The sequence below is a fragment of the Martes martes genome (genome assembly GCF_963455335.1).
Source record: "Martes martes genome assembly, chromosome: 14".
Taxonomy (NCBI): Eukaryota; Metazoa; Chordata; class Mammalia; order Carnivora; family Mustelidae; genus Martes; species Martes martes.
The window spans coordinates 46,937,568-46,963,850 of NC_137902.1; positions in this window are offsets into that span (position 1 = coordinate 46,937,568).

Genomic DNA, 26,283 nt, shown 5'->3' on the forward strand with positions numbered 1-26,283 from the left:
TCTTACCAGTTTGTTACAAAATACTGACATCAACTTAGGTAATATAAAACTAATATTATACCACTATAATCTAATATCAACAATGAAGGGTTAATGGACCATTAATTTAAAGAGTATTTAAGATTAGTCACTGCCCAAGAAAATTTGAAATGCTCTGAGATTTAATAGCTTATATATTTTTTTAAAAAAACTTGTGAGATTTCCCTAAATATCCCAAATTTGATAACAATCCTAAAAATGGACATGACTTTACCCATAATGAGGTATGAAACCTAGTTTTTCCAACCATCAGTAATAAAATAAATTTCTATTGCCCATGCAGGCTAAATCATATTTATGTTCTCTATATAAAATCATTGTCATAAAAAGAGGCCATCAAAGCAGCCCAAAAAAATGTAGAGAGATTAAAAAGGTTCTATTGAGGTGAGGTCTTTAATAAAAATAAATAAATAAATAAAAACCTCTTATTTTTCTAAATTTTATGGTATTTGTCGTGTCAGTCAGCTTTTTAAATTTGGAATTTGTTGCATCTCATTTTCTCTTCTAAACGAATACTCAACATTTGTACCTAATTATGTATTTAAATTGTTTTTTTTCTCTCAACAAACATCTCACCCCAAATTGTAAAAACATTAGTCCCCCACAAAACCTAGAGACACCCACCCCCAGGTGAAGTAAACGTTGGAAATTCAAATCCCAGTAGCAGCAGGCTTATGGTGACAATTCCTTAGGTTTTTTTTTTTTTTTTAACCTCTTCATAGCTGGAAACCAATACCCCAGTCCTATAGTCCCCTGGGAGCAGGGGTGACGTATTTCTGGTTCACTCGTCCTGAGGGTATAGCATTCCCGAGTCCTAGTTTTCCGAGACCTAGGCAGATGGTCTCCTATTAGACTCTCCAACATGGGTGGTCACTGGGCTTCTCTCTCTTTCACTCCACAAGTTCCAAACATTATGAGTTTGCCAAATTCAGCAAAAGTGGCAGAGTTTTGGTGCTCGGCTAAACTCCCATGGTTGCCGCCATGAACAAGAATTGGACTTAACAATCCCTTGCTATCTTGTTCCTCTTAGATGCTTCTAATTTTTTTTTTAATTTTTTATCATGGACTTCTAACTGTTTTCAGTGGGTGATCGGTCTGAATTATTAGCAAGTCATAGCCCTAAACACAGAACCATATTTATCCATTTTATGCCAGATTTAGAAAAGTCCTATATTCTGTCAGACATACTTCAGTTCTTTTTTTTAAAAAAAAAATAAGTTTATTTAGATCACACATAATTTTTTTTCTTTTCTTTCCTTTTTTAATTTTTATTTTTTTAATTTCTTTTCAGTGTACCAGAATTCATTATTTATGCACCACACCCAGTGCTCCATGCAATACGTGCCCTCCATAATAACCACCACAAGGCCCACCCATCCCCCCACCCCCTGCCCCTTCAAAACCCTCAGATTGTTTTTCAGAGTCCATAGTCTCTCATAGTTCATCTCCCCCTCCAATTTCCCTCAATTCCCTTCTCCTCTCCATCTCCCCATGTCCTCCGTGTTATTTCTTCTGCTCCACAAATAAGTGAAACCATATGATAATTGACTCTCTCTGCTTGATTTATTTCACTCAGCATAATCTCTTCCGGTCCCATCCATGTTGCTACAAAAGTTGGGTATTCATCCTTTCTGATGGGGGCATAATACTTCATTGTATATATGGACCACATCGTCCTTATCCATTCGTCTGTTGAAGGGCATTTTGGTTCTTTCCACAGTTTGGTGACTGTGGCCATTGCTGCTATGAACATTGGGGTACAGATGGCCCTTCTTTTCACTACATCTGTATCTTTGGGGTAAATACCCAGTAGTGCAATTGCAGGGTCATAGGGAAGCTCTATTTTTAATTTCTTAAGGAATCTCCACACTGTTTTCCAAAATGGCTGCACCAACTTGCATTCCCACCAACAGTGCAAGAGGGTTCCCCTTTTTCCACATCCTCTCCAATACACGTTGTTTCCTGTCTTGTTAATTTTGGCCATTCTAACTGGTGTAAGATGGTATCTCAATGTGGTTTTGATTTGAATCTCCCTGATGGCTAGTGATGATGAACATTTTTTCATGTGTGTGATAGCCATTTGTATGTCTTCATTGGAGAAGTGTCTGCTCATGTCTTCTGCCCATTTTTTGACATGATTATCTGTTCTGTGTGTGTTAAGTTTGAGAAGTTCTTTATATATCCTGGATATCAGCCTTTTGCCTGTACTGTCATTTGCAAATATCTTCTCCCATTCCGTGGGTTCCCTCTTTGTTTTGTTGACTGTTTCCTTTGCTGTGCAGAAGCTTTTGATCTTGATGAAGTCCCAAAAATTCATTTTCGCTTTTGTTTCCTTTGCCTTTGGAGACATATCTTGAAAGAAGTTGTTGTGGCTGATGAACTTCATAAAATCTATCTATGAAAAACCCACAGCAGATATCATCCCCAATGGGAAAAAGCTCACAGCCTTCCCGTTCAGATCAGGAACATGACAAGGATGTCCACTCTGACCACTCTTGTTCAACATAGTAGTAGAAGTCCTAGCAACAGCAATCAGACAACAAAGAGAAATAAAAGGTATCCAAATTGGCAATGAAGAAGTCAAACTCTCTCTCTTCACAGATGACATGATACTTTATATGGAAAACCCAAAAGACTCCACCCCAAACTACCAGAACTCATACAGCAATTCAGTAATGTGGCAGGATACAAAGTCGATGTACAGAAATCAGTTGCTTTCTTATACACTAACAATGAAAACACAGAAAGGGAAATTAGAGAATCGATTCCATTTACTATAACACCAAGAACCATAAGATAACCTGGGAATAAACCTAAGCAAAGAAGTAAAGGATCTGTACTCATAGAACTACAGACCACTCATGAAAGAAATCGAAGAAGACACAAAAAGATGGAAGACCATTCCATGCTCATGGATCAGAAGAATAAACATTGTTAAAATGTCTATACTGCCTAGAGCAATCTATACTTTGAATGCCATTCTGATCAAAATTCCACCGGTATTTTTCAAAGAGCTGGAACAAAGAATCCTAAAATTTGTATGGAATCAGAAGAGACCCTGAATTGCTAAGGAAATGTTGAAAAAGAAAAAGAAAACCGGCAGCATCACGTTGCCTGATTTCAAGCTTTACTACAAAGCTGTGATCACCAAGACAGCATGGTACTGGCATAAAAACAGACACATAGACCAGTGGAGCAGAGTAGAGAGTCCAGATATGGACCCTCAACTCTATGGTCAAATAATCTTCGACAAAGCAGGAAAAAATATACAGTGGAAAAAAACAGTCTCTTCAATAAATGGTGCTGGTAAAATTGGACAGCTATGTGCAGAAGAATGAAACTCAACCATTCTCTTACACCATACTCAAAGATAAATTCAAAATTGATAAAAGACCTCAACGTGAGACAGGAATCCATCAGAATCATAGAGGAGAACATAGATCGCACATAAATTTTTAATTAAAAAAAACAATTATTTCAAGTAAATCAAATGAGTGTCCTCACACGCACTCCTAATTCTATGCTTTTTTTCACATTTTTAAAGTCATAGGCTAGCTAACATTTTGAATTATGCTTTCTTTTTTGTTTTTGTTCTCACTGTTTTATCGTAAGCATTTTCTCACATCATTAAAAATGCTTGATGAACATTTTAGTTGGCTGTGTAATAAAAGTATATGTGCTTCTCTAAATTATACAGTACTAATGTGTGCAATTCAGTTAATTAAAGAATAGGATCTGAGAATAAATAAAACATACATATGCTACATCTAGACTTTCATGCCATGAAGCTCAACACTATGGGGCAGGTTCACTGCCCAGACTGAAATATTCCTTAGGGGAACTTGGTCTGGAGACAGTGCCATCCCTGCCCCCTCTCTGAGACCATGCAGCTTTGAACTGAGTGGGTCCCAATGGGCAGAGAAAATGAGTTTGCATTCCCTGATTAGTTGGATCAACAGCTCTGAGGGTATATCTGAACAAGGGAAAAATGGGTGATGCCTGAACAATCAGAATTCAGTTTCCCCAAACACACACACTCCCTTAAATCCCTTTTCTTTGAAGAATTCCTGCCATGTATTTTCTATTATAGAAATATATGTTTGGGTTTTGGGGGAAAAAAACAACAACAACAAAGGATAAGTATTTCCCTCCCACCATTCCCAAATCCCACAGAAATGAACAAAAAGGAAGAGAAAGGAATAAACCTGTTTCTGATCTGATAAAAAAAAAGGGGGGGGGATTGGAACTCATGAGTTGACTCAGACATTTTGATGAATTTCTACAGGCAGGAAAGGGGAGAGGAGGGTGTCAATGGATCACAGGAAGCTGCAGGCGGGACCCACAGAAAGGGCCATAGGGACTCAGAGGTTATTCTACTGTCAACACCTCAAAGTGTCCAACCTGTGATCAAGATAAATAGAGGAGGGTGTATGGGACACCTAGGATGTATCTCCCGCGCCCCCACACATACAGAGACTGACAATAGTTAATATCAGCACCCATATTGAAGTCTAAAATCTCTTCTTTAATGAAATCACGTGATCTGCCTAGAGAGAGCCAGTGGTGTGGGTGTGGGTGTTGGTGCCACGGGGTGAAACCTTGTTGGTTTTGTCACTGGGGGCAGGAGGACGCCTGCCTATGTGCTCCCTGTACATACACCCTGAAATAAAATCTACTAGTTGGTATATCCCAACACATATATAGAGAACTTCTGTCCAATTAGCTATTGCTGTTTAACAACTTAACCCAAAATATTGAGACTTAACACATCAACCATTTTATTATGTCCCATAATAATTGGCTCCTTAATTCAGACAGGACTCAACTGGATAATTTTTCTGATGTGACAGATATTGTGACATAGGCTGAGGTTGCTTGGTGGTATCCAGATGGAGGATGGCTGGTCCGGAGGACTGAAGATGGCCTCACTCGTGTTTGGCACAGCTAGAAGTCTAGGCTCCACTGGGGTAAGTCCTCTGATGTGCCTACACATAAACTTTCCAACATGGAGGTCTCAAAGTAGTTGGATTCTTGTAGAGTTACTCACAGATCCCAGAGAGTGTTCCAAAAGACAGAAAGAGGAAGCTGCCAGGGTCGCAAGGCCTGAGCCAGGAACTGGCACCTCATCACATCCACCATATTCTATTAGGCAAGCAGTCAGAGAGCCCCTCCAGATTCAAGGGGAGGGACCATACACCTCACCTCACAGTCCAGTGGGAAAGAGGGAGACAAAAATAAACAAAATAGACCTCTAAACTGATACTCTATAAGAAGGTGATTTGGGTTATAAAGAAAAAAAAAACAGTTAAAGGGAGTGGAGAGTGTTAGGGATGTGGAAGAATACTATTTACATAGGACGGTCATGGAAGTCTCCATGGCTCAGATGACTTTTGAGGGGAGACATTCAGGAAGTAAGGGGACAACCACATGGATTTTGGCTTTTACTCTGAGTACAACAGGAAATCTTTAGAGGATTTTCAGCAGAGGACAAATATGACCTGACTTGGATTTTGAAGAGATAATCTTAGTGCTGTATGAAAAAGCAAAGGGGAGCTGAAGGAGAAAGTAGGGATACTAAAAGGCTATTTTGACAATCTAGTCAAGACATTGTGGTGGTTTGGACCAGGATCATAGAACAATGGATGTATCGAGTAGCCAAATCCGTAAAGATAATCTATGGATACAGATATACCTACAAAATACCTTATTGGGCTCCTGGAACCAGTCCACTGTGTGTGTGTGTATGTGTGTGTGTGTGTGTGTGTGTGTGTGTTCAGAGGCTTCAACAAGCAATTCTGACACTATCTACCCAGAGATAACATCGGATTCCACAAGCAAAGGGCTCAGTCCCACAAGACCGCCCTCCTCTTCAGAGGCCAATCACAAACCCAGCTAGTCACCGGTGCTTCTGACTAACGGGCTACAAACAGAAGTCCCGATGACCCATTCCGTGGGTATGATTAATTTGCTAGGCCAGCTCAGAGGAGTCAGGAAATCCATTTATTTACTGTATTACTGATTTATTACAAAGGATATTAAAGCCAGATGGGGAAGGTCCCCAACAAAGGAGCTTGTGTCTTCATGGAGTTTGGGGCCCCACATGGTGACATACGGATGTGTTCTAGTTCACCAACCTGGAAGTTCTCCAAACCCCATTCTCTTGGTTTTTTACGGAGACGTGGGTTTTTCATATGCATGACTGATTAAATCACAGGCCATTAGTGATTGAACAAATCTCCAGACTGGCTTCCCTCCAGGAGGTAAGGGGGTGGCACTGAAAGTTCTACTCCTCTCACCACCAAGACTGGTTCTCCAGGCAACCAGCCCCCATCCTTAGGTGAGTTCCAAAAGTCACCTCATTAACATAAGAAACAACGCCTTCCTTGTTCTCATCACTTAAAAAATCCCAAGGGTTTTACTTCTGTGCCCAAAGCAGGGATAAAGAATAAATAGATATTTCTTATTACAAACATAAATCACAAAGCATATTCTCAATGAATTCGTTTTTTTCATTGTATATATCAGAACAAATCTATAGTTAGTGAATTATTGGTACTAATAACCAAGAATATTTCTTTTTTACTGAAGTATAACTTACATATATTAAAGTGTGCAAGTCTTAATTGAATCATCTGATTAATTTTCACATTTGTGTATACTGTTGTAACCTCCCCGCCCGAATCCCTCCTCTTCCTTCTCTGTCAATATCCTCCCCAGAGATTACCACTATTCCAGCCTCTCTCACTATAGATTTGTCTGTTTATGCACTTCATACAAATGCAAAAATATAAAATATATCCTTTTAGGCCTGGCACATTTCACTTAGTATTATATCTGTAAGATTAATCCATGTTGTTCACATACACAGTGAGTTCATTCCTTTTCACTGAATATAGCATGATTTATTTATAAAGATAGCTGATAGTTATTTGCTGATGGTTTGGAAATGGAGTTTGAAAGAAAGATAGGAATCATTTTTTAGCCTGAGCGTCTAGAAGTCTTGGAATTATCATGGGGAAGCTGTAGAAGGAGCAATTTTAGTTCAATAAGGATGGGAAACAGCTCTGTTTGCGTCCCATGAGACACACCTGTTAGATATCTAATGGTGAGATTAAGGATGCAGTTGTCTACGTAAGTCTGAAGGTATAAGAGAAGTCGGAGCTGAAGGAATGAATTTGGGAGCCATAAGTGTATAGAGATGTTATCTAAGACCCTGGGACTCGATAAGATCAATGAATGAAGATGGCTATCCAGCTGAGCTCCAAGCAATGTTGAGAGCTCAGGGAAAAGGACAAACACAAAAAAGAAACAGAAAGGCATGGCCTACGAGGGAGGAGGAGAATCGGAGAGCTGTCCCAAAAGGAAAGTAGGAAAGCGTTCCAGAGAGTGAACTGTGGCAAAGGCTACTGACAGGCAGGAGTGTGGGACCGACTTGGGGAGGGCTCCTTCTTTGAAGGGCTAGAGAAAAAGCCTGATTGGATTCTTGGGAAGCAGCTGCTGGTTTCCACCCGGCAGCCACGCACTGATCTTCTTTAGGAACAAGAACTCTGGTTTTATTTGGGGTAAAAGGCACACAGCTGTATTTTCTAATCTTCCTTTCATCCCGGTGTGACCATATATGACAAGTAAGTAGAAGTGTGGGGGGGATTTCTGGGCGGCAACTGGCTGAAAAGGGAGTTGATTGAGCCAGGAGGCACCCTTTGCCCTTCTGCGCTAGTCAGATTTTTATTGTGATAGTTCTAGGAAACAAACCCAAAAATATTTCAATGACTTACAACATACATTCCATTTCGTGCTTCTCAATCAGTGCTGTGGCTGATCTGAGCTGAGTTCCCTGGACTCGGCTGAGAGAGGCTGCCCTCCAGGCTCTGGATCAGGTTCAAGGCTGCTTCAGTTCCAGGCTGACAGAAAAAATATGCTGTTCCATGGCAGAGGCGGGAGCTCTAAGAAGCTTAGAAATTTGCCACACCTCCTAATGCTTCCTAACGCTCAGAACCTACAAAGTCACTTGCACCTATGGGCCCCAAAATTTACATGATTGGGCCCAAAGTCAATGAAGGTTATTATTCTCCATCAACTGGGAACCATGGCAGGGGAATAGAGATAAGAAAGACTTTGCACAAATAATAATGACTACTGCACCTTCTTCTACTCATACCTTCTAAGTGCTAAAACCCAAAGTGATGGCTGGAGCACCGGCAGCCTCTGTGGGTCATGTGGCCTTGGAAGCACTCAGCCACATCTACCAAGATTAGAAAGATGTCTTCCATCTGTCCATGGAGTCACCATACCAACCTGACCAGACTAAATCTGACCTTATTTTGTGTGGGGGAAAAAAAAAACCTCCATCTTTTAAATTTCCTTTTATGTTCTATCTTCTATTATATGCAACCAGGCCTAATACTAATGGACACAAGTAGGTGTCAGTAAGAATGGGAGGTGTATGGACAATACATTCAAGGAAGTTTTCTATACAGAACAGATATGGATTAGTAACAGAACAGGCAAAGGAATAAAGGGAATCTGTTCATTTTAAGTTGGAAAGTAATACAGCATGCTATGTGATGATGACAAAATCTAATAAGGAAAAAGCTATTGATACAAGAGATGGAAAATTATTAAAGCACTTACTATTCTTTAGTAAGCAAGAAGAGAAGGGAGGCGGTGCTGAACTTGATAGACTTGTGTTCGTTTAGACTTAATCACAGAGCAATTCATACCCTTTAGACAAACTAAACTAAAATCCGTATGAATTTTTCCTGAGAGCTTTCCAGATAATTCCATAAATTAAAAACATTTTTATTCATGTTTTTAATTTTGTATGAATAAGAATTGAAACTTTCACAGACCTAACCCTTCCCCTGCCCAAATTGTTTCTCATTTTGAATTGGGAAGAAAAGTACAGGAAAAATTTGCACTGCTTGAGATTATACGAAGGATTAAAAAATGGCCCAAACACCTAAATTAAAAGAAATAACTCAGTAAATAGCATAAGTCATCATGAAAAAAAAAAAAGTAAAACAGAAAGCTGATAAAGCAAGTACAGAAAAATCCTTTTTTTTTCTAAGTCCCCCCTTAAAATGGAATTTTTAAACCCACAGATGTTTAGAGGAGGTAAAAATATACTTCCTTGTTTGATGGAACTGCTACAATTCCAAATATATAAATCCACCCACGGCATTTAATTAAAGTTTAATTTTTTTTCTCTCTCTCTCTCTAATGTGAGTGGCATAGTGTTTTTACTTGAGTAAGACATTATTTTTCTTCCCTATTCTGCCAGGTAAGGTGCAACACTCTTTCAAATGCCTATTTTTTCCGGAGGAGGATAGGATGGGGAGAAAGATCTAGAGTTCCATTTGGGATCTACGGACTTTGAGATGCCTACTAGACATCCCAATGGAGACACTAAGTAACAAGACAGATATACAAGTCTGGAGTTCAGGGGAAAGGTCTGAGCTAGAGATATCATTTGGGGGATCATCAGCATTTGGTATATTTAGAGGCATAATACTGGATAAGATCATCTAGGGATTTCTTGTTTACAGAAAAAAAAGAAAAATAGATCTTTAAACTGAGCCCCCAGGGACAACATTTAAAGATCAGGAAAATGAGAAGTTATCAGCAAAAGAGACTGAGAATAAGCAGCTGGTGAAGTGGGAGGAAAACAGGAAAAGTAGAATCCTGAAGACCAGAAGAAGTTAGTGTCTAAGAGGAGATCTATCTATGTGGACTGACAGGGCGGGAATGGAGAAATGACACTGGATTGTGCAAACGACATTGGAGGTCGTTGGTGATCATGAGAACAGTATTTAGAGGGAAGGGTGGGAGCCACGTGTTTAGAGTGGGTTCAAGAGGGAATTGAAGAGAAATTAAACAACAGGGAGAGACACCTCTTTCTGGAGTTTTGCTACAAATAGGAAGAGAAAGAAATTGGGTGAGGATGTCAAAAAAGTTCGTTTGGGGGGTGCCTGGGTGGCTCGGTCAGTTAAGCGGCTGCCTTCCGCTCAGGCCATGTTCTCAGGGTCCTGAGATGGAGCCCCGTGTCAGGCTCTCCCCTCAGTCAGCAGTGAGTCTCCTTCTCCCTCTCCTTCTGTGATCACTCTTGCTTTCTCTCTCTCAAATAAATAAATAAATTTTAAATAAAATTTTAAATAAAAAAAAATTTTTTTTGCTTGCTTGTTTGTAAGTTGAGAGAGATAACCACATGTTGCTCTATTTATGGGAATGACCCAGAAGACAGGGGAAAGCTATTGAGGCAGGGGAGAGATGGGGAACTTACTGAAGTGGGAGAGGAGGGGATCTGGGCATGGGAAGAAAGCTTGGCAGCTGCTGGGAACACAAAACAGTTCATCCAGAGTGACATCTACATAGAGCCCGATGCAAGTAAGCTGTCAGCTGTGACAGCAGGAGTTTGGAAGCCCTTTCAAAGGGAGTCACTTTTCTTAATATCACAGCTAGGTGGGGATGGGAAGAAAATTCGAGAGATTTCAGAATAAGAAAGTAAGAAATATCCATCTAAGATAGCAGAAAAAACATAAATGTGGAAAATAGGGTGTGATCACCTGGCAGCTTTAGAGCTAACCTTGACGTTCTTGACCATCAGCATGGAGAGAGCAGTCAGCGGCCTTCAAGTAAACTTGAAAGTTTACTATCGCCCCTTTCCGTTGTGGGTCCAGGCCTGGGAGGAGGTTCATTCGTGGCTGCATCAAACAGCACGACAGACTGAAAAGGGGTCAAGAGAGTTGAGGGTGTGTGCAAGGAAATGTTGGAAATGATTGACCATAGAATTGAAGCTTAGGTCCAGAAGAGAGAAGACACGAAGGGGCCGATGGAGTATGGACAAATGGTAACATCTGGGGATAAAAGGCCCCTGTGGAGACTAAAGTGATGGAAGTTAGCTACTCAACAGGATGAGCAAGGAAGTGGAGGGTGGGGAGAGTTACGGAGTACTCAAAATTGACAGTTTGAAGGAGACACAGTTCCGGGACCAGATCAAGGTTTTCCATGAAGGACAACGCTAAAATAGGGCAAAGGATAAGATTACTAAAGACGAGATTAAGAAACCACTAAGCCAGGGAATTGGAAGGATCGTCCAGGTGTACATGTAAACACTAGGAATTACAATAGCAAACCATTGGTGAAAAATGACCAAGAAAGAGAAGCCAAGGCATTCACTGCAGAAGGCTGCAGTGAGGATGCGGAATGACTTCCTAACCGCAGTCTAATGACAGGAGATGCAAAGCTCGGGGTTTTCATGGAGGAAGCAGGGAGAAAGGAAGGGTGCAATGAGGAGCCCACCTCCAAGGATGTGACGGCAGGGAGAGAAAAGAACCCTCCTTGGGATGGCTGCAGGGGAAGCCGGGTCCTGAGGTGGAGGCGAGGCTACGGTTTTCACAGAAACACTTTTGTCACTGTTAGGAATGCACTGAAGAGGGACACAGGGTGGAAGTAGAATGAAAAACTGGGAGGTTATTGCAAAAAAGTAGGCAAAAGATGATGGAGGCTTATCCCGGGAAGATAGTGTTAAAGATGGTGAGAAATGGTGGCTCAGTGGGTGAATCATCTGACTCATCATTTCAGTTCCGGTCATGATCTCAGGGTCATGGGATTGAGCACCGCACTGGGGTCTGTGCACAACAAGGAGTCTGCTTGTCCCCGTCCCTCTGCTCCTTCCCCTGCTCTCTCTCTCTAAAGTAAATAAATAAATCTTAAAAAAGAAAAAAAGATGGTAAGAACTTGTCCAATTGTGAAAACTTGAAAACAGATTATATTTCACTGCACCATGGTTTCAAGAATCTATGTACCCACTATGCTATATACCAGTAAGACAGGAAACAATGTTACTAATTCAATGACAACAATGTTTTTACCATCTCAATTGTAAGATGGCGGCGAATTTCACAGATGTTAAAATATTACAATGTGCATCTGAGAGTTGATGTAATACACTATGTTGGTTGAATATACTACTTTACAGGGAAAGGAATTCTTTTCCCAAAAAATGGAGAATTAAGCAAACAGAGTGGCCAGAGTCTCAGAGGGCTTGCTAGAGAAATCCTCCAGCAGCTGCTGCAGGAAAAGCAAGACACTGCTCTGTTAGCTGACCTTCACTTGACACATGTTGTCACCTATTTACTAATTGGCGCCTGTCAGATAACTCCATGTTGCTTGGTATGTCTAATTAATAGCTACAGATCAGTTTACTTATCATTCGCATCTCTGTATACTCCTTCTTCTTTCCAGCTAATGGTTCATGTCGGATCATCTTGGGAGAGTGGCTCGGAATGGTCCATGCCGCACATTTATTCTTGTCACTGTATCCATGTGACAGCATGGCCAAGGGAAGTAAAAGTGCAAAGCAGCAGTCTGTGCTGAGTTAGAAATCTTATGTTTGTAAGCCCCTTTTCTCCACATTACATCAAACTGGCATGTCTTCCTCAGTGGTGCATAATCCTGAATGCACATTAGAAACACTTCAGGGTGTTTTTTTAAAATACTTATTCCTGGACCCCATCCCAGACTAACTAGAACAGAATCACTAGAGGTGAACTCCAGGCTTCCGTGTTTTTGAGAACTCTCCGGGTGATTCAAATATCCAACCACCATTGTGGGCCGTGGATACTTTGTAGTTTCCTCATTAATAAGTAATACACTTTATGAGGTCTGATCAATTTGTGTAAGAAACATTGCTTTAACAGTGTAAGCCCTGCAATGGAATATAGCAGGATCAGAAATAAATAAGGAATGATGTAGAATGACTCACAATGTGTCACTAATGAAAAATAAAACTGTGCAGAGTATTATCTTATTTAAGATAAATTTTATCTATGTATTTTTGTGTCTGTGTGTCTAATTAATACCAACGGATCAATTCACCTATCATTTTCTTCTCCATATATTTCTTATTTCCAATTAATGGCTCATGTGTGATCACTATGGGAAGATGATTCTGAATCTTTGTTCATACCAATTTAACCCTGTCATTGATGAGTAGGACACATACACATTTGTCCATATACACACATGTACATATGCCGCCTCTACAAACATACAATAACACATGAATATACAAACAATGATAAAATAGAGAGATAATATTTACAACTTTAAATGCTCGAGATTACAGGAGATTTTATTTTATTTTATTTTATTTTTAAGGATTTGTTTATCTATTTGAGAGAGAGAGACTGTGAGCACAGGGGAGTGGGAGCAGAGGGAGAAGGAGAGAAAGAATCTCAAGTAGACCCCCACTGAGCTTGAAGCCCAACCCAGGGCTTGATTTCATGACCCTGGGATCATGACCTGAGCTGAAATCAAGAGTCAGATGCTTAACCCACTCAGCTACCCAGGTGCCCCAACATGAAACTTTAATTTCCTTTTTTCTTTTGACTTCATTTTTTACAATGTAAATGTTTTCACTTGATAATAGAAATTTACTCAGAAACAAAAGCCATATCTATTCACGGAGGAAAGATTGGAGAATTCATGAAAAAAGTAAGAACATTAAAATGGTTCTGATTCCACCAACCAGAAATAACCACCTCGGACATTTTGGTTCATTCTTTCCCAATGTTTTTCTTTATTTGAGAGTATATGTGTGTATACATGTATATACAAAATTATGCCTATGTTGAAAATTTTTCCAAGGTTTTACCCTTTCTTCTTTTAGTATAAGTTTTATTTACCATGGTTTTTAAAAATTCTTACAAAACATACATTTTAAATGAATTACATAGTATTATACAGTGCACATGTATCATAATTTATTTGACCAAACTGTTACTGGTTAGCTTTTAGGTTGTTCCCCATATGTTGCCTAAATATAACACTGTTGAGAAAATCTCTGAGCCTAGTTTTGGTATGCATTTGTATGAATTGCCAGAATTGAGCTTTCTGGGTCAAATGTGCATGATTTTAAGGAGTTTATTGCCTGCCTTTTTGATATTTTTATATCAAAGTTTTAGACCTTTCGTATCAACATTTCATATCAAAATCAAAAGTTTCATTGTATCCTAATATTGAATGCTATAGTTCTACATACTTATGTAACTTGTATTTATTTTAAATAAGTTAAACAAATACTGAGAAATTTTGAATAACAAAGCATAAGGCAAAAACCAAAGGTCACCTATAAACCATTCAGTTTTTTCAGTGGTAATCCAAGTGTCAGCCTTCTGGATCTTTCTCTATGTTGAAAGAAAAGTATTCTACTGATACTAAATTTCCTGAGGATGATATTTGTATTATGGTGATCCAGGCAAATGCCCTTAGTCTTAGGAGAGATGTACTGAAGAATTTAGCAGTGAAGTATCATTACAAACTCTCAACTAACTCTCTAATCATTTACAAATAAATATTCACACATACACACACACACACACACACACACATTTATAGAAAGAGAGGGAAATCCAGCAAAAGTGACAAAATGTTGACAACTGATAAATCCAAGTGAAAGTTATACAGATGTTCATTGTACAATTCTTGCAACTTTGAGAGGTTGATATTTTTCTGTGAAAAGTTAGGGATAACATCAGTCTCCTTCTCTAGGCACCCCTCCATCTCCCTACCCTCCTTCTACCCCTTCTATTCAGAAATAATTTTATCTGAAATTCCCCTCTCTTCTCTCCATGAGCAATGCTGGGACCCGAAAGGCCAAGAAGCTCCCATTTCTTTTCTATTAGTATATTGCTGGGGTTGGTGGTCGGGCTTAGGTCAAGACTGAACCCTTCCAAAAGACTGTATGGTAAGGGGACTGAACCCATCACCTGGTAGATCTCTGAACTTAGATTATTTGTAAATAGTCCCTGGGTTTAGGTATTAGCTATAAAACCTGGACAATGGAGCAATCTAATGGACATGTTTGTTTGTTTGTTTGTTTGTTTGTTTTTATCCCTGATGGCTTCCAAATGCCCTTAATATGAAAGACTGAAATCCTTAGTGTGACCTCCCCCATCCTCCTGACCCCCCCAGACACTTCATGAGCTCCCATCTCTGGGTGTTCTTCATATGCAAAACTCCATGGGTAAAACTTCCAATCCTTCTTCTACTAATTAAACCAAATAGTCCTTCAGATTTCATCTCAAGCATCCTTCTCTGAAGAAAGCTCTTTCCGGGCCACCCAAAAAGATTAATCTCCATTTTATACTTCTTGGAGCATCCAGGTGGAATTAAGCCAAAGTGTGATGACCAGAGTTGGCAGAGAGCGTGCTTCCTTCCAGAAACTGAAAAATCACCTAGTATCACTAAAGCAAAGTAATTGAGAAGTTTGAAGCATGCTAGAGGAAGCTGGGCGGTGGGTTTTAAGTAGCACTACAATACAATCAGATGACTTTTTCATCACTGTAGCTTCAGGGACGTGAGGAGCAGAAGGAGGAGGAGAACATATGCAAGGAGTTCAATGCAGAAGTAAAAATGTCTTGGACTAGACCCGTAGTGGCGAAGGTGAAGAAAAATGAACAAACTCAAAGGATATTTCGTGACTTCTAACTAAAGACAGCAGGCCTGTTACACCCCACCCACCTAACAAGCCCACCAGCACCATTTAAGAAAGAAACTTGTCATGAAATTCGTAGTATTTGAAAGAGCCTTAAAGATGCGAGGAGACACTCTCAACAGAGCAGAGAGTTTATGGACGTTCTGGAAGACAGAAAGCGAGTAAGGTGTGTTTTATGTCTACCTTACTGCCATGTCTTCCCAAGTTTGAAAGGCAAAAGCAAAATTGCACTTGAATTCAAGAAGTATTGAAGTGTCTTGGCATGACTTCAATGGATTACAAATGGCTAAATTATCAGAGTAACATTCAGCCATATACTTTAACTTCTACATCACTCACCGCCCACAACCCCCCCCCCCGCCATCTTCTGAGGAGGGTGAGATCCCAGGACCTTTGCATATACTATTCTTTTTGCCTGGAATGCTCAATGACCACCCCCAACTCTATGATCACCTAATTCAAATTCATCAATCCTGCCTCATCTCTATCACTTCTTCAGAGAATCCCCCTATATTTTCCTCTCCTAAATTAAGTTACTTTGTTAGAACTCCTATTCACAAGTTTCATTTTTCCTTTAAAGACCCTGCACAATTTATAATTATGTATTTGGTTATGTGTTTGTTCGATATCTAACCTATTCAGATTACAGATTGCAAGAGAATAAGGTATGTGTCTATTTATTTACTGCTATATCCCTTATGTCATGGAAACCTGGAATGCTCAGTATTGTTGAATAACTGAATGAATGTGAGGTACAGAACAAGCACTATTAGCCCAGGGTGCCATTTGCAAGAGATGTACTTTGCACAACAAAAAGCTTTAAATGGGGGAGACAAGATGGCGGGGAAGTAGGAGGAGGCGCCTTTTCAACCTGCACCCTAAAGTGAGCTGATTACCTACCAAAGAACTCCGATCACCCATGAAATCAGCCTGAGATCAGAATTATACACGTCTGGATCTCTACGGGGGCCAGAAGACGCCAGTGGGCAGGTAAAGTGGAGTGGGAACGTCGGACTGATATCGGAAGATAAACAAAAGGGGGAGGGAGCCACCAGAGGCGACCGACTGGAAAATAATACCCCAATACGAGAGTGCCCGGCATCTGGGGACCAGCATTAACTTGGAGTCTGGTTGAAAGCACTCAAAAGAGCAAAGACTCGCGCGGGGAAATTGTGGGAATCGGGGCGGATAGGGATAGGGGCTTAAGTCCCCAGACCCAGGGCAGCATCCCCTGGCGCTGAGCCGGAGAGTGCGGCGGAGAAACCTGGTCTTTGTCCCGGAGCCGCCAGTGCGCCCGAGAACGGGTGGAGTCCGGCTCCCGTAAGGGGCTGGGGCCACGCCAGACGGCAGAACGCGCACCTTCCTGGAGATGCGCGCGTGCCTCAACCTCCCCTGAGAGAGGTGCACGAACGCCCAGCCTGGTGTTCTGGGACCCACGTGGTGATAGACCCACGCGGCGATAGAGCCAATAGAGCTGGAGGCGCCGCGCCCCAAACCATCCCCTGGGAGAGGTGCACGCAAGACCTGAGCTCTCAGCCCCAGCCAGCGGGATAATCTCAGTGTGCGATCCCTGCTTGGAACGTCTCTGGCGGTCTGGAGCTGCCCAGACAGCCACAGCTGCCTTGGTTTTGCGTACAAGCAGGAGATCCTGCGTCCCCAGGGACCGTGACTCAGAACCTGCTCTGCCAGCGGCCCAGCGGCTGCAGCACCTGCAGGGGAGCAGACTGAGGCTTCTCTCTGAGAGGGAGGTTGGGGTGCAGTTTTCTTTCCTCTAAACCTCCAAAAACCATCAAAAGCTGTCAAGACGAGAGAAAAGAAGTGAACAAACATAAAAACCTCCAGAGAACAAAAACCTGAAAAAAAAAACGTTTTTCTCAGAGCCCACCCCCTTGAGGGGGTTGGGAGGACTTAACTCAGGGAACATCATTGACTGAAAACCCACGTGGCAGCCCCCTCCCCCAGAAAACAAATCAGGAAAAAAAAAAAAAAAGACTACAAGAGAACAACCACCACTACTTCATAGATACAACTTTTATTTTTAATTCTTTCCCACTATTCTGGTTCATTTTTTTTCTTTTTTTATATAGATAATTTTTTAACCTATTTACCATCACAGTGAGATGTCCAGTACATCAAATTCCATAATAAACTTCTAACCTGAATTTTTTGATACATACACATGTGTTTTTCTTTTGCTTTTCTATTTTCTTAATTTTTAAAAAAATTTTTAATTTAGTTTAGTCCAGTTTATTCCTTTTTTATTTTTATTTTCTAATATTCATATAGAGTTAAACTTCAAGGTAACCCCCTTTCTCCAAGCAATGCTACCCCTATAGGTGAACCAATTTTTAATCCCCCTTTTTCTTAGGAAAGTTGAGTCCTTTAACAAAGATATCAAGATACATCCAGGAAGAATCAAAATAACCTTCCTCGCCCACACCGAGAATCTATAACCATGCTCCCATCTTTTTCTTCTGCCAGTGTCTCTGTGTATTTATGTTTGTCTGGATAGTATATAAATCTTATACTTGGGGTTCTTCTTGACGAGGCTCCTCCTTTTTTTTGCTTATATATATATTTTTTTTCTCTCGTCATATACTTTTATCAGTCTTTTTGTTTGTCTGTTTTTGTTTGTATACGTCATAAACCTTACCCTGGGGCCCATTTGGGCTGAACCTTCACTTTTATCTTCCCTTTTTTTCCTGTCTCTCTCTCTCCCTCTTTTTTCTTTTTCTTTTCTTTTTTCTCTCATTTGGGTGGGGAATCCTGAGTGCTCAGAAGCGTTCCAGGGTGCACCTTGACTGCACCACGGTCAATACATCCAGCTACATCTGTCCAGTCATCTCTCACCAAAATGACTAGGAGGAGGAATCCCCAACAGAAGAAAAATACAGAGGATGGGCCTTCTGCAACAGAGCTAACGGCTATCAACATAGACAATATGTCAGAAAGAGAATTCAGGCTAACAATTATCCAGGCAATAGCTAGGTTGGAGAAAGCCATGGATGACCAAACAGAATTGATTAGGGCAGAATTGAAAGCGACCAGAGAGGAGGTTCATAATGTTAGGGCAGAGCTGAAGGCCACCAGGGATGAGGTTCACAACGCTCTCAATGAGTTCCAATCTAATCTAAATTCTCTAAAAGCTAGGGTAACTGAGACAGAAGATAGAATTAGTGATCTGGAGGACAAACAAATAGAGAGAAAGGATCAGGAGGAAGCCTGGAACAAACAGCTTAGAAGCCACGAAAACAGAATCAGGGAAATAAATGATGCCATGAAACGTTCCAACGTCAGAATTATTGGAATCCCTGAAGGGGAGGAGAAAGAAAGAAGTCTAGAAGATATAGTGGAACAAGTTTTTCATGAAAATTTTCCCAATCTTGCGAATGGAACAAGTGTTCATGTACTAGAAGTAGAAAGGTCCCCCCCCAAGATTATAAATTCAAAAAAAACATCCAGGCACCTCATAGTAAAATTGAGGAATCATAATTGTAGATACAATCTCTTGAAAGCTGCTAGGACAAAGAACCTCCTTACATACAGAGGAAAGCCCATCAGAATAACGTCAGACCTGTCCACAGAGACCTGGCAAGCCAGAAAGGGCTGGCAAGATATATTCAGGGCACTAAATGAGAAGAACATGCAGCCAAGAATACTTTATCCAGCAAGACTGACATTCAAAATGGATGGAGAGATAAAGAGTTTCCAAGACCGGCAAGGCTTGAAAGACTATGCAACCACCAAGGCGACACTGCAGGAAATATTAAGGGGGGTTCTATAAAAGAGGAAAAATCCTAAGAATAGCATTGAACAGAAATATAGAGACAATCGACAGAAAGAAAGACTTCAAAGATAACACAATGTCAATAAAAACGTATCTCTCAATAATCACTCTCAATGTGAATGGCCTAAATGCACCCATAAAACGACACAGGGTTGCAGATTGGATAAAACGACAGGACCCATCCATATGTTGTCTACAAGAGACCCATTTTGAACCTAAAGATACACCCAGACTGAAAGTGAAGGGATGGAGAAGCATCTTTCACGCCAATGGGCCTCAAAAGAAGGCCGGGGTAGCGATTCTCATATCAGATAAATTAGATTTTAAACTAAAGACAGTAGTCAGGGATACAGAAGGACACTACATCATTCTTAAAGGGACTATCCACCAAGATGATCTAACAATTGTAAATATCTATGCCCCCAATATGGGAGCAGCCAATTACATAAGAAAACTATTAATCAAGATAAAGAGTCATATTGATATGAATACATTAATAGTAGGAGATCTTAACACGCCTCTCTCAGAAATAGACAGATCATCGAAGCAGAAAATCAATAAAGAAATAAGAGCATTGAATGACACATTGGACCAGATGGACCTCATAGATATATACAGAACATTCCACCCTAAAACAACAGAATACTCATTCTTCTCAAGTGCACATGGAACCTTCTCCAGAATAGACCACATACTGGGTCACAAATCAGGGCTCAACCGATACCAAAAGACTGAGATGATTCCCTGCATATTCTCAGATCACAATGCTTTGAAACTGGAGCTCAATCACAAGGAAAAGTTCAGAAGGAACTCAAATACCTGGAAGCTAAAGACCACCTTGCTTAAGAATGCTTGGATCAACCAGGAGATCAAAGAAGAACTTAAACAATTTATGCAAACCAATGAGAACGAAGACACTTCACTCCAAAACCTATGGGATACAGCAAAGGCGGTCCTAAGGGGGAAATTCATAGCCATCCAAGCCTCCCCCAAAAAAATTGAAAAATCCAGAATACACCAGCTGTCTCTACACCTTAAAGAACTGGAGAATCAACAACAAATCAAACCAACTCCACACGTAAGAAGGGAAATAATCAAGATTAGAGCAGAGATCAACGAGGTAGAAACCAGAGATACAGTAGAACGTATCAACGAAACTAGAAGCTGGTTTTTTGAAAGAATCAATAAGATCGATAAACCATTGGCCACACTAATCCAAAAGAAAAGAGAGAAAGCCCAAATTAATAAAATTATGAATGAAAAGGGAGAGATCACAACTAACACCAAGGAAGTAGAAACAATCATCAGAAGCTATTATCAACAGTTATATGCCAATAAGCTAAGCAACCTAGATGAAATGGATGCATTCCTGGAAAACTATAAACTCCCAAAATTGAACCAGGAAGAAATTGACAACCTGAATAGACCGATATCTAGTAACGAGATTGAAGCAGTGATCAAAAACCTCCCAAAAAACAAGAGCCCAGGACCTGACGGATTCCCTGGGGAATTCTATCAAACTTTCAAAGAAGAAATAATACCTATTCTCCTGAAGCTGTTTCAAAAAATTGAAGCAGAAGGAAAACTTCCAGACTCTTTTTATGAAGCCAGCATCACCCTGATCCCCAAACCAGGCAAAGACCCTACCAAAAAGGAGAATTTCAGACCGATATCACTGATGAATATGGATGCTAAGATTCTCAACAAGATCCTAGCAAACAGGATCCAACAGCACATTAAAAAGATTATCCACCATGACCAGGTAGGATTCATCCCTGGGTTACAAGGATGGTTCAACATTCGCAAATCAATCAATGTGATAGAACAAATCAATAAGAGAAGAGAGAAGAACCACATGATCCTCTCCATTGATGCAGAAAAAGCTTTTGACAAAATCCAGCATCCGTTCCTGATTAAAACGCTTCAAGGTATAGGGATAGAGGGAACATTCCTGAACTTCATCAAATCTATCTATGAAAAACCCACAGCAAATATCATCCTCAATGGGAAAAAGCTTGCAGCCTTCCCATTGAGATCAGGAACACGACAAGGATGCCCACTCTCACCACTCTTGTTCAACATAGTATTAGAAGTCCTAGCAACAGCAATCAGACAACAAAGAGAAATAAAAGGTATCCAAATTGGCAAGGAAGAAGTCAAACTCTCTCTCTTCGCAGATGACATGATTCTTTATATGGAAAACCCGAAAGACTCCACCTCCAAACTACTAGAACTCATACAGCAATTCAGTAATGTAGCAGGATACAAAGTCAATGTCCAGAAATCAGTGGCTTTCTTATACACTAACAATGAAAATACAGAAAGGCAAATTAGAGAATCGATTCCATTTACTATAGCACCAAAAACCATAAGATACCTCGGAATAAACCTAACCAAAGAGGTTAAAGATCTGTACTCGAGGAACTACAGAACACTCCTAAAAGAAATTGAAGAAGACACAAAAAGATGGAAGACCATTCCATGCTCTTGGATGGGAAGAATAAACATCGTTAAAATGTCTATACTGCCCAGAGCAATCTATACTTTTAATGCCATTCCAATCAAAATTCCACCAGTATTTTTCAAAGAGCTGGAGCAAATAATACTAAAATTTGTATGGAATCAGAAGAGACCCCGAATTGCTAAGGAAATGTTGAAAAACAAAAATAAAACTGGTGGCATCACGTTACCTGATTTCAAGCTTTCCTACAAAGCTGTGATCACCAAGACAGCATGGTACTGGCATAAAAACAGACACATGGACCAGTGGAACAGAGTAGAGAGCCCAGATATGGACCCTCAACTCTATGGTCAAATAATCTTTGACAAAACAGGAAAAAATATCCAGTGGAAAAAAGACAGTCTCTTCAATAAATGGTGCTGGGAAAACTGGACAGCTATATGTAGAAGAATGAAACTTGACCATTCTCTTACACCGTACACAAAGATAAACTCGAAATGGATAAAAGACCTCAACGTGAGACAGGAATCCATCAGAATCCTCGAGGAGAACATAGGGAGTAACCTCTTTGATATCAGCCATAGCAACTTCTTTCAAGATATGTCTCCAAAGGCGAAGGAAATAAAGGCAAAGATGAACTTCTGGGACTTCATCAAGATAAAAAGCTTCTGCACAGCAAAAGAAACAGTCATCAAAACAAAGAGGCAACCCACGGAATGGGAGAAGATATTTGCAAATGACAGTACAGATAAAAGGTTGATATCCAGGATCTATAAAGAACTCCTCAAACTCAACACACACAAAACAGATAATCATATCAAAAAATGGGCAGAAGATATGAACAGACACTTCTCCAATGAAGACATACAAATGGCTACCAGACACATGAAAAAATGTTCATCATCACTAGCCATCAGGGAGATTCAAATCAAAACCACATTGAGATACCACCTTACACCAGTTAGAATGGCCAAAATTAGCAAGACAGGAAACAACGTGTGTTGGAGAGGATGTGGAGAAAGGGGAACCCTCTTACACTGTTGGTGGGAATGCAAACTGGTGCAGCCACTTTGGAGAACAGTGTGGAGATTCCTCAGGAAATTAAAAATAGATCTTCCCTATGACCCTGCAATTGCACTGCTGGGGATTTACCCCAAAGATACAGATGTAGTGAAAAGAAGGGCCATCTGTACCCCAATGTTTATAGCAGCAATGGCCACGGTCGCCAAACTGTGGAAAGAACCAAGATGCCCTTCAACGGATGAATGGATAAGGAAGATGTGGTCCATATACACTATGGAGTATTATGCCTCCATCAGAAAGGACGAATACCCAACTTTTGTAGCAACATGGACAGGACTGGAAGAGATTATGTTGAGTGAAATAAGTCAAGCAGAGAAAGTCAAGTATCATATGGTTTCACTTATTGGTGGAGCATGACAAATAATATAGAGGACAAGGGTAGATGGAGAGGAGAAGGGAGTTGAGGGAAATTGGAAGGGGAGGTGAACCATGAGAGACTATGGACTCTGAAAAACAACCTGAGGGTTTTGAAGGGGCGGGGTGGGAGGGTGGGGGAACCAGGTGGTGGGTATTAGGGAGGGCACAGATTGCATGGAGCACTGGGTGTGGTGAAAAAACAATGAATACTGTTACGCTGAAAATAAATAAAAAATTTAAAAAAAAAAAAAAAAAAGCTTTAAATGCCTTCCAGGTAGAGTTCCTTTGCGGGGGGAGGAAGAGGGAGTAGAGTCTCCTCTTAAGAACTGATGTAGTCAGCAGTATCCAGACCTTCTTCCGACTAGGGAGAGGTTACTCTTTTCCGCATTGAAAAATCAAATGGGCAATGAGAACTGCGGAACGCACGCAGTGTAGCGAGCTTAAGCCAGGAGCAACATGACCCAATAGAGTTTGGGAGGTTGGAGAGCTACATGCATGAGTAAACAATATTGTATGTTTCTGTCCTGAGGGTCCTCTGCAGAACTCTCTCAAGAACTTGAACAAGAAGAACTGCAAAGCAGATGGCAGTGAGATCTGTGAATTATAGCCCTGCTGTTTCACCATGTAACTACAGCTCATATCTGAGATAATTTGGCAAAGAGATTTAGGTAACCATGATGTGCTCATTTCCAAGGCCAGTATATGTAAATAGCAGGAACGGCATTGTATCTGGTCATCAAGACCCATGCAAAGTTAAAAAGACGCAGTAAGACCCAGTAAATTCAGTGAATGGACTTGGGGGGGAAAGTGAGACTCTTTATCGGTGGCATGCACTGGTAGATGGAAACATTTCTGCTAACTGAACTTTTCCTTCATGATTTCTTGGCCATAGATGACATTGTGAGGAATACAAGGCCATGAATTTGCTATAGATTATTGGTTATTGATATGCAATTCCTCATGACAGCTGTGGGAAAATCCCAAACAAGATAAAATTCGGATTCCAGAAATGAAGAACAATGAATAGGAATGGAAAGGCATCCAAAGGGAGAGGGAAGTAGAAAGAAACAAACAGCAATGGGATAAGTTGGGTTACTTAAGAAAATTCTAGAGAATGATCATGAAACCATTTTGAGTTTCTAGACTGTGACGATACATAAATTCTTAGAGAGAAGGCATGTGGTTAGACTGAGGATTTTTCTTGGGAAAAATGGGAATTTTCATTTCTCAACTATCTCAGTGGGAGACTTATTGTAATTGAGTTTTAAGTTCCCAGAAGGTAGATTTTAGAAAACTGTCGCAAATTGACCAACACTGACACAACTGAAAATATCTAGTCTTTCTCTATACTCCCATTTTCTCTGCCCTCGTTCTTTCTCTCATGATGCTGGACGTCTGCCAATGTTGGAAACAAAATGTGAATCTGGGTCTCAAGATACACTGAGCTTGGAAGTGTTACTTGTCCTTGTTAACATGGCTTATAAACTGTGTGCCCTATAATACTTAGGTTTTGTTTGAGGATTTTTGTCATTTGGTTATATTTTTATGATTTTATGGTCACTGATAGATTTTAAGCACTAAATGCCATACGTTTTGACTGTTGACACTATATTTGTTTATTCCCATGCCTCTTCAGAAGTGTAGAAGGAGGAGACTATGAAGATTCAGGATTTAAATAATCCAGATTTGGAGATTCTGAGGGAACATGAAGTGAAAGATGTCCCAGAATACAGGTTCCTGAAGAGACCTATCCACGTACCAAATCCCCATAGAAATTGGGCTGAGACTGAGGAGAGAAAGAAGTCAAGAGTGAAATATTTGGGTACACCTCAGAGAACTCTACTGGTTCCTTAAAGAAACCTCATGGGAAATGGTTTGTACTGTCTAATTTTATATGGTATGATCATATGTTGAGCATTTTATGTCTCTAGCAAGGGGATCACTGTGTTATACTGTCCCTGGGACATTATATAAGTCAGCTGGCTGAATTGTTTTGAATGACATAGCTGAGAGTTCTTTAAAATTGGGGAATAGAATGAGGCATGGTTTCTTGGCTTAGTATACAAAGTGTCATTGAAATAAAAATAATTTATGTATTTTTGGTCATATTTCAGAAGCACTTGATAGCAACCTCCAAGTAAAGGCCTTGAAAGCCTATATCCCTCACAGCATTGGTCTCAAATGGATACAGAAAAAGTAACAAGGTTCACAAAGTACTGTAATGAAAGCCCACCCTGGAAACTTCTGACACTCTTTCAGTCCCTTTCTTTAAAAGGAATTGTATCACCACTGTTTTACATCAGCTTTCGTTGTTGAATCTGCTTGGTCAACAAGAGTTGAATGTCTACAGGATGTAGCTATACAATCCAACACCCACCACAAATTCTGATTCTTTTTCCACCTGCATAGCTTAATCTGTTCCACCCACGGGAGGGCTGTAATATGGGCCAAGGAAAAATGCGTCCTCTTTATTTCTGCTCTTGAAATTTCACGGAGGATTTTGGGTCTCATTGTATTAGAATAGAGGAGCCTTATTAGAAGAGAGCTATGGCAGAATAGAGAGAGAGGCAAAGGGGTCAAGTTCGTCAGGGTAGGAAGCTGCAGAGGAATACAGCACCTCACCTCTTAATGATGAGCTTATCACATGTGAATGTGTGTGTATGTATATTCCCCTTTGAAATCCTATGATATGATATAATATCTTTAATTAGGCAACATATTTTCTTTATAGTGGAAGATGATGGGTGCAAGAGAGGGATTAATGTTTCTGAATCCACTAGGGTTTGATGGGGAAGCAGAACCACTCTGATAGCAAATAAAGGATTTCATTTGGGAATCCTACATTATACAACTGTGGTGAGGCTGAGGGTGTAGGGATCCAGGAGGCGATGGTTGTAAATCATGGAGAAGTCAATAACCAAGGACCATGAAGAGAAGTTTGTGAAGAAGTCTACGGAAGGCTGTTGCCCCTGGATCTGGTGGTAAGCACAATGTCACTATAGGTCAACAGGGCCAGAAGTCAGGAAGAAAAAGTAGAAATGAAACAGCAAGTAGAAAAGA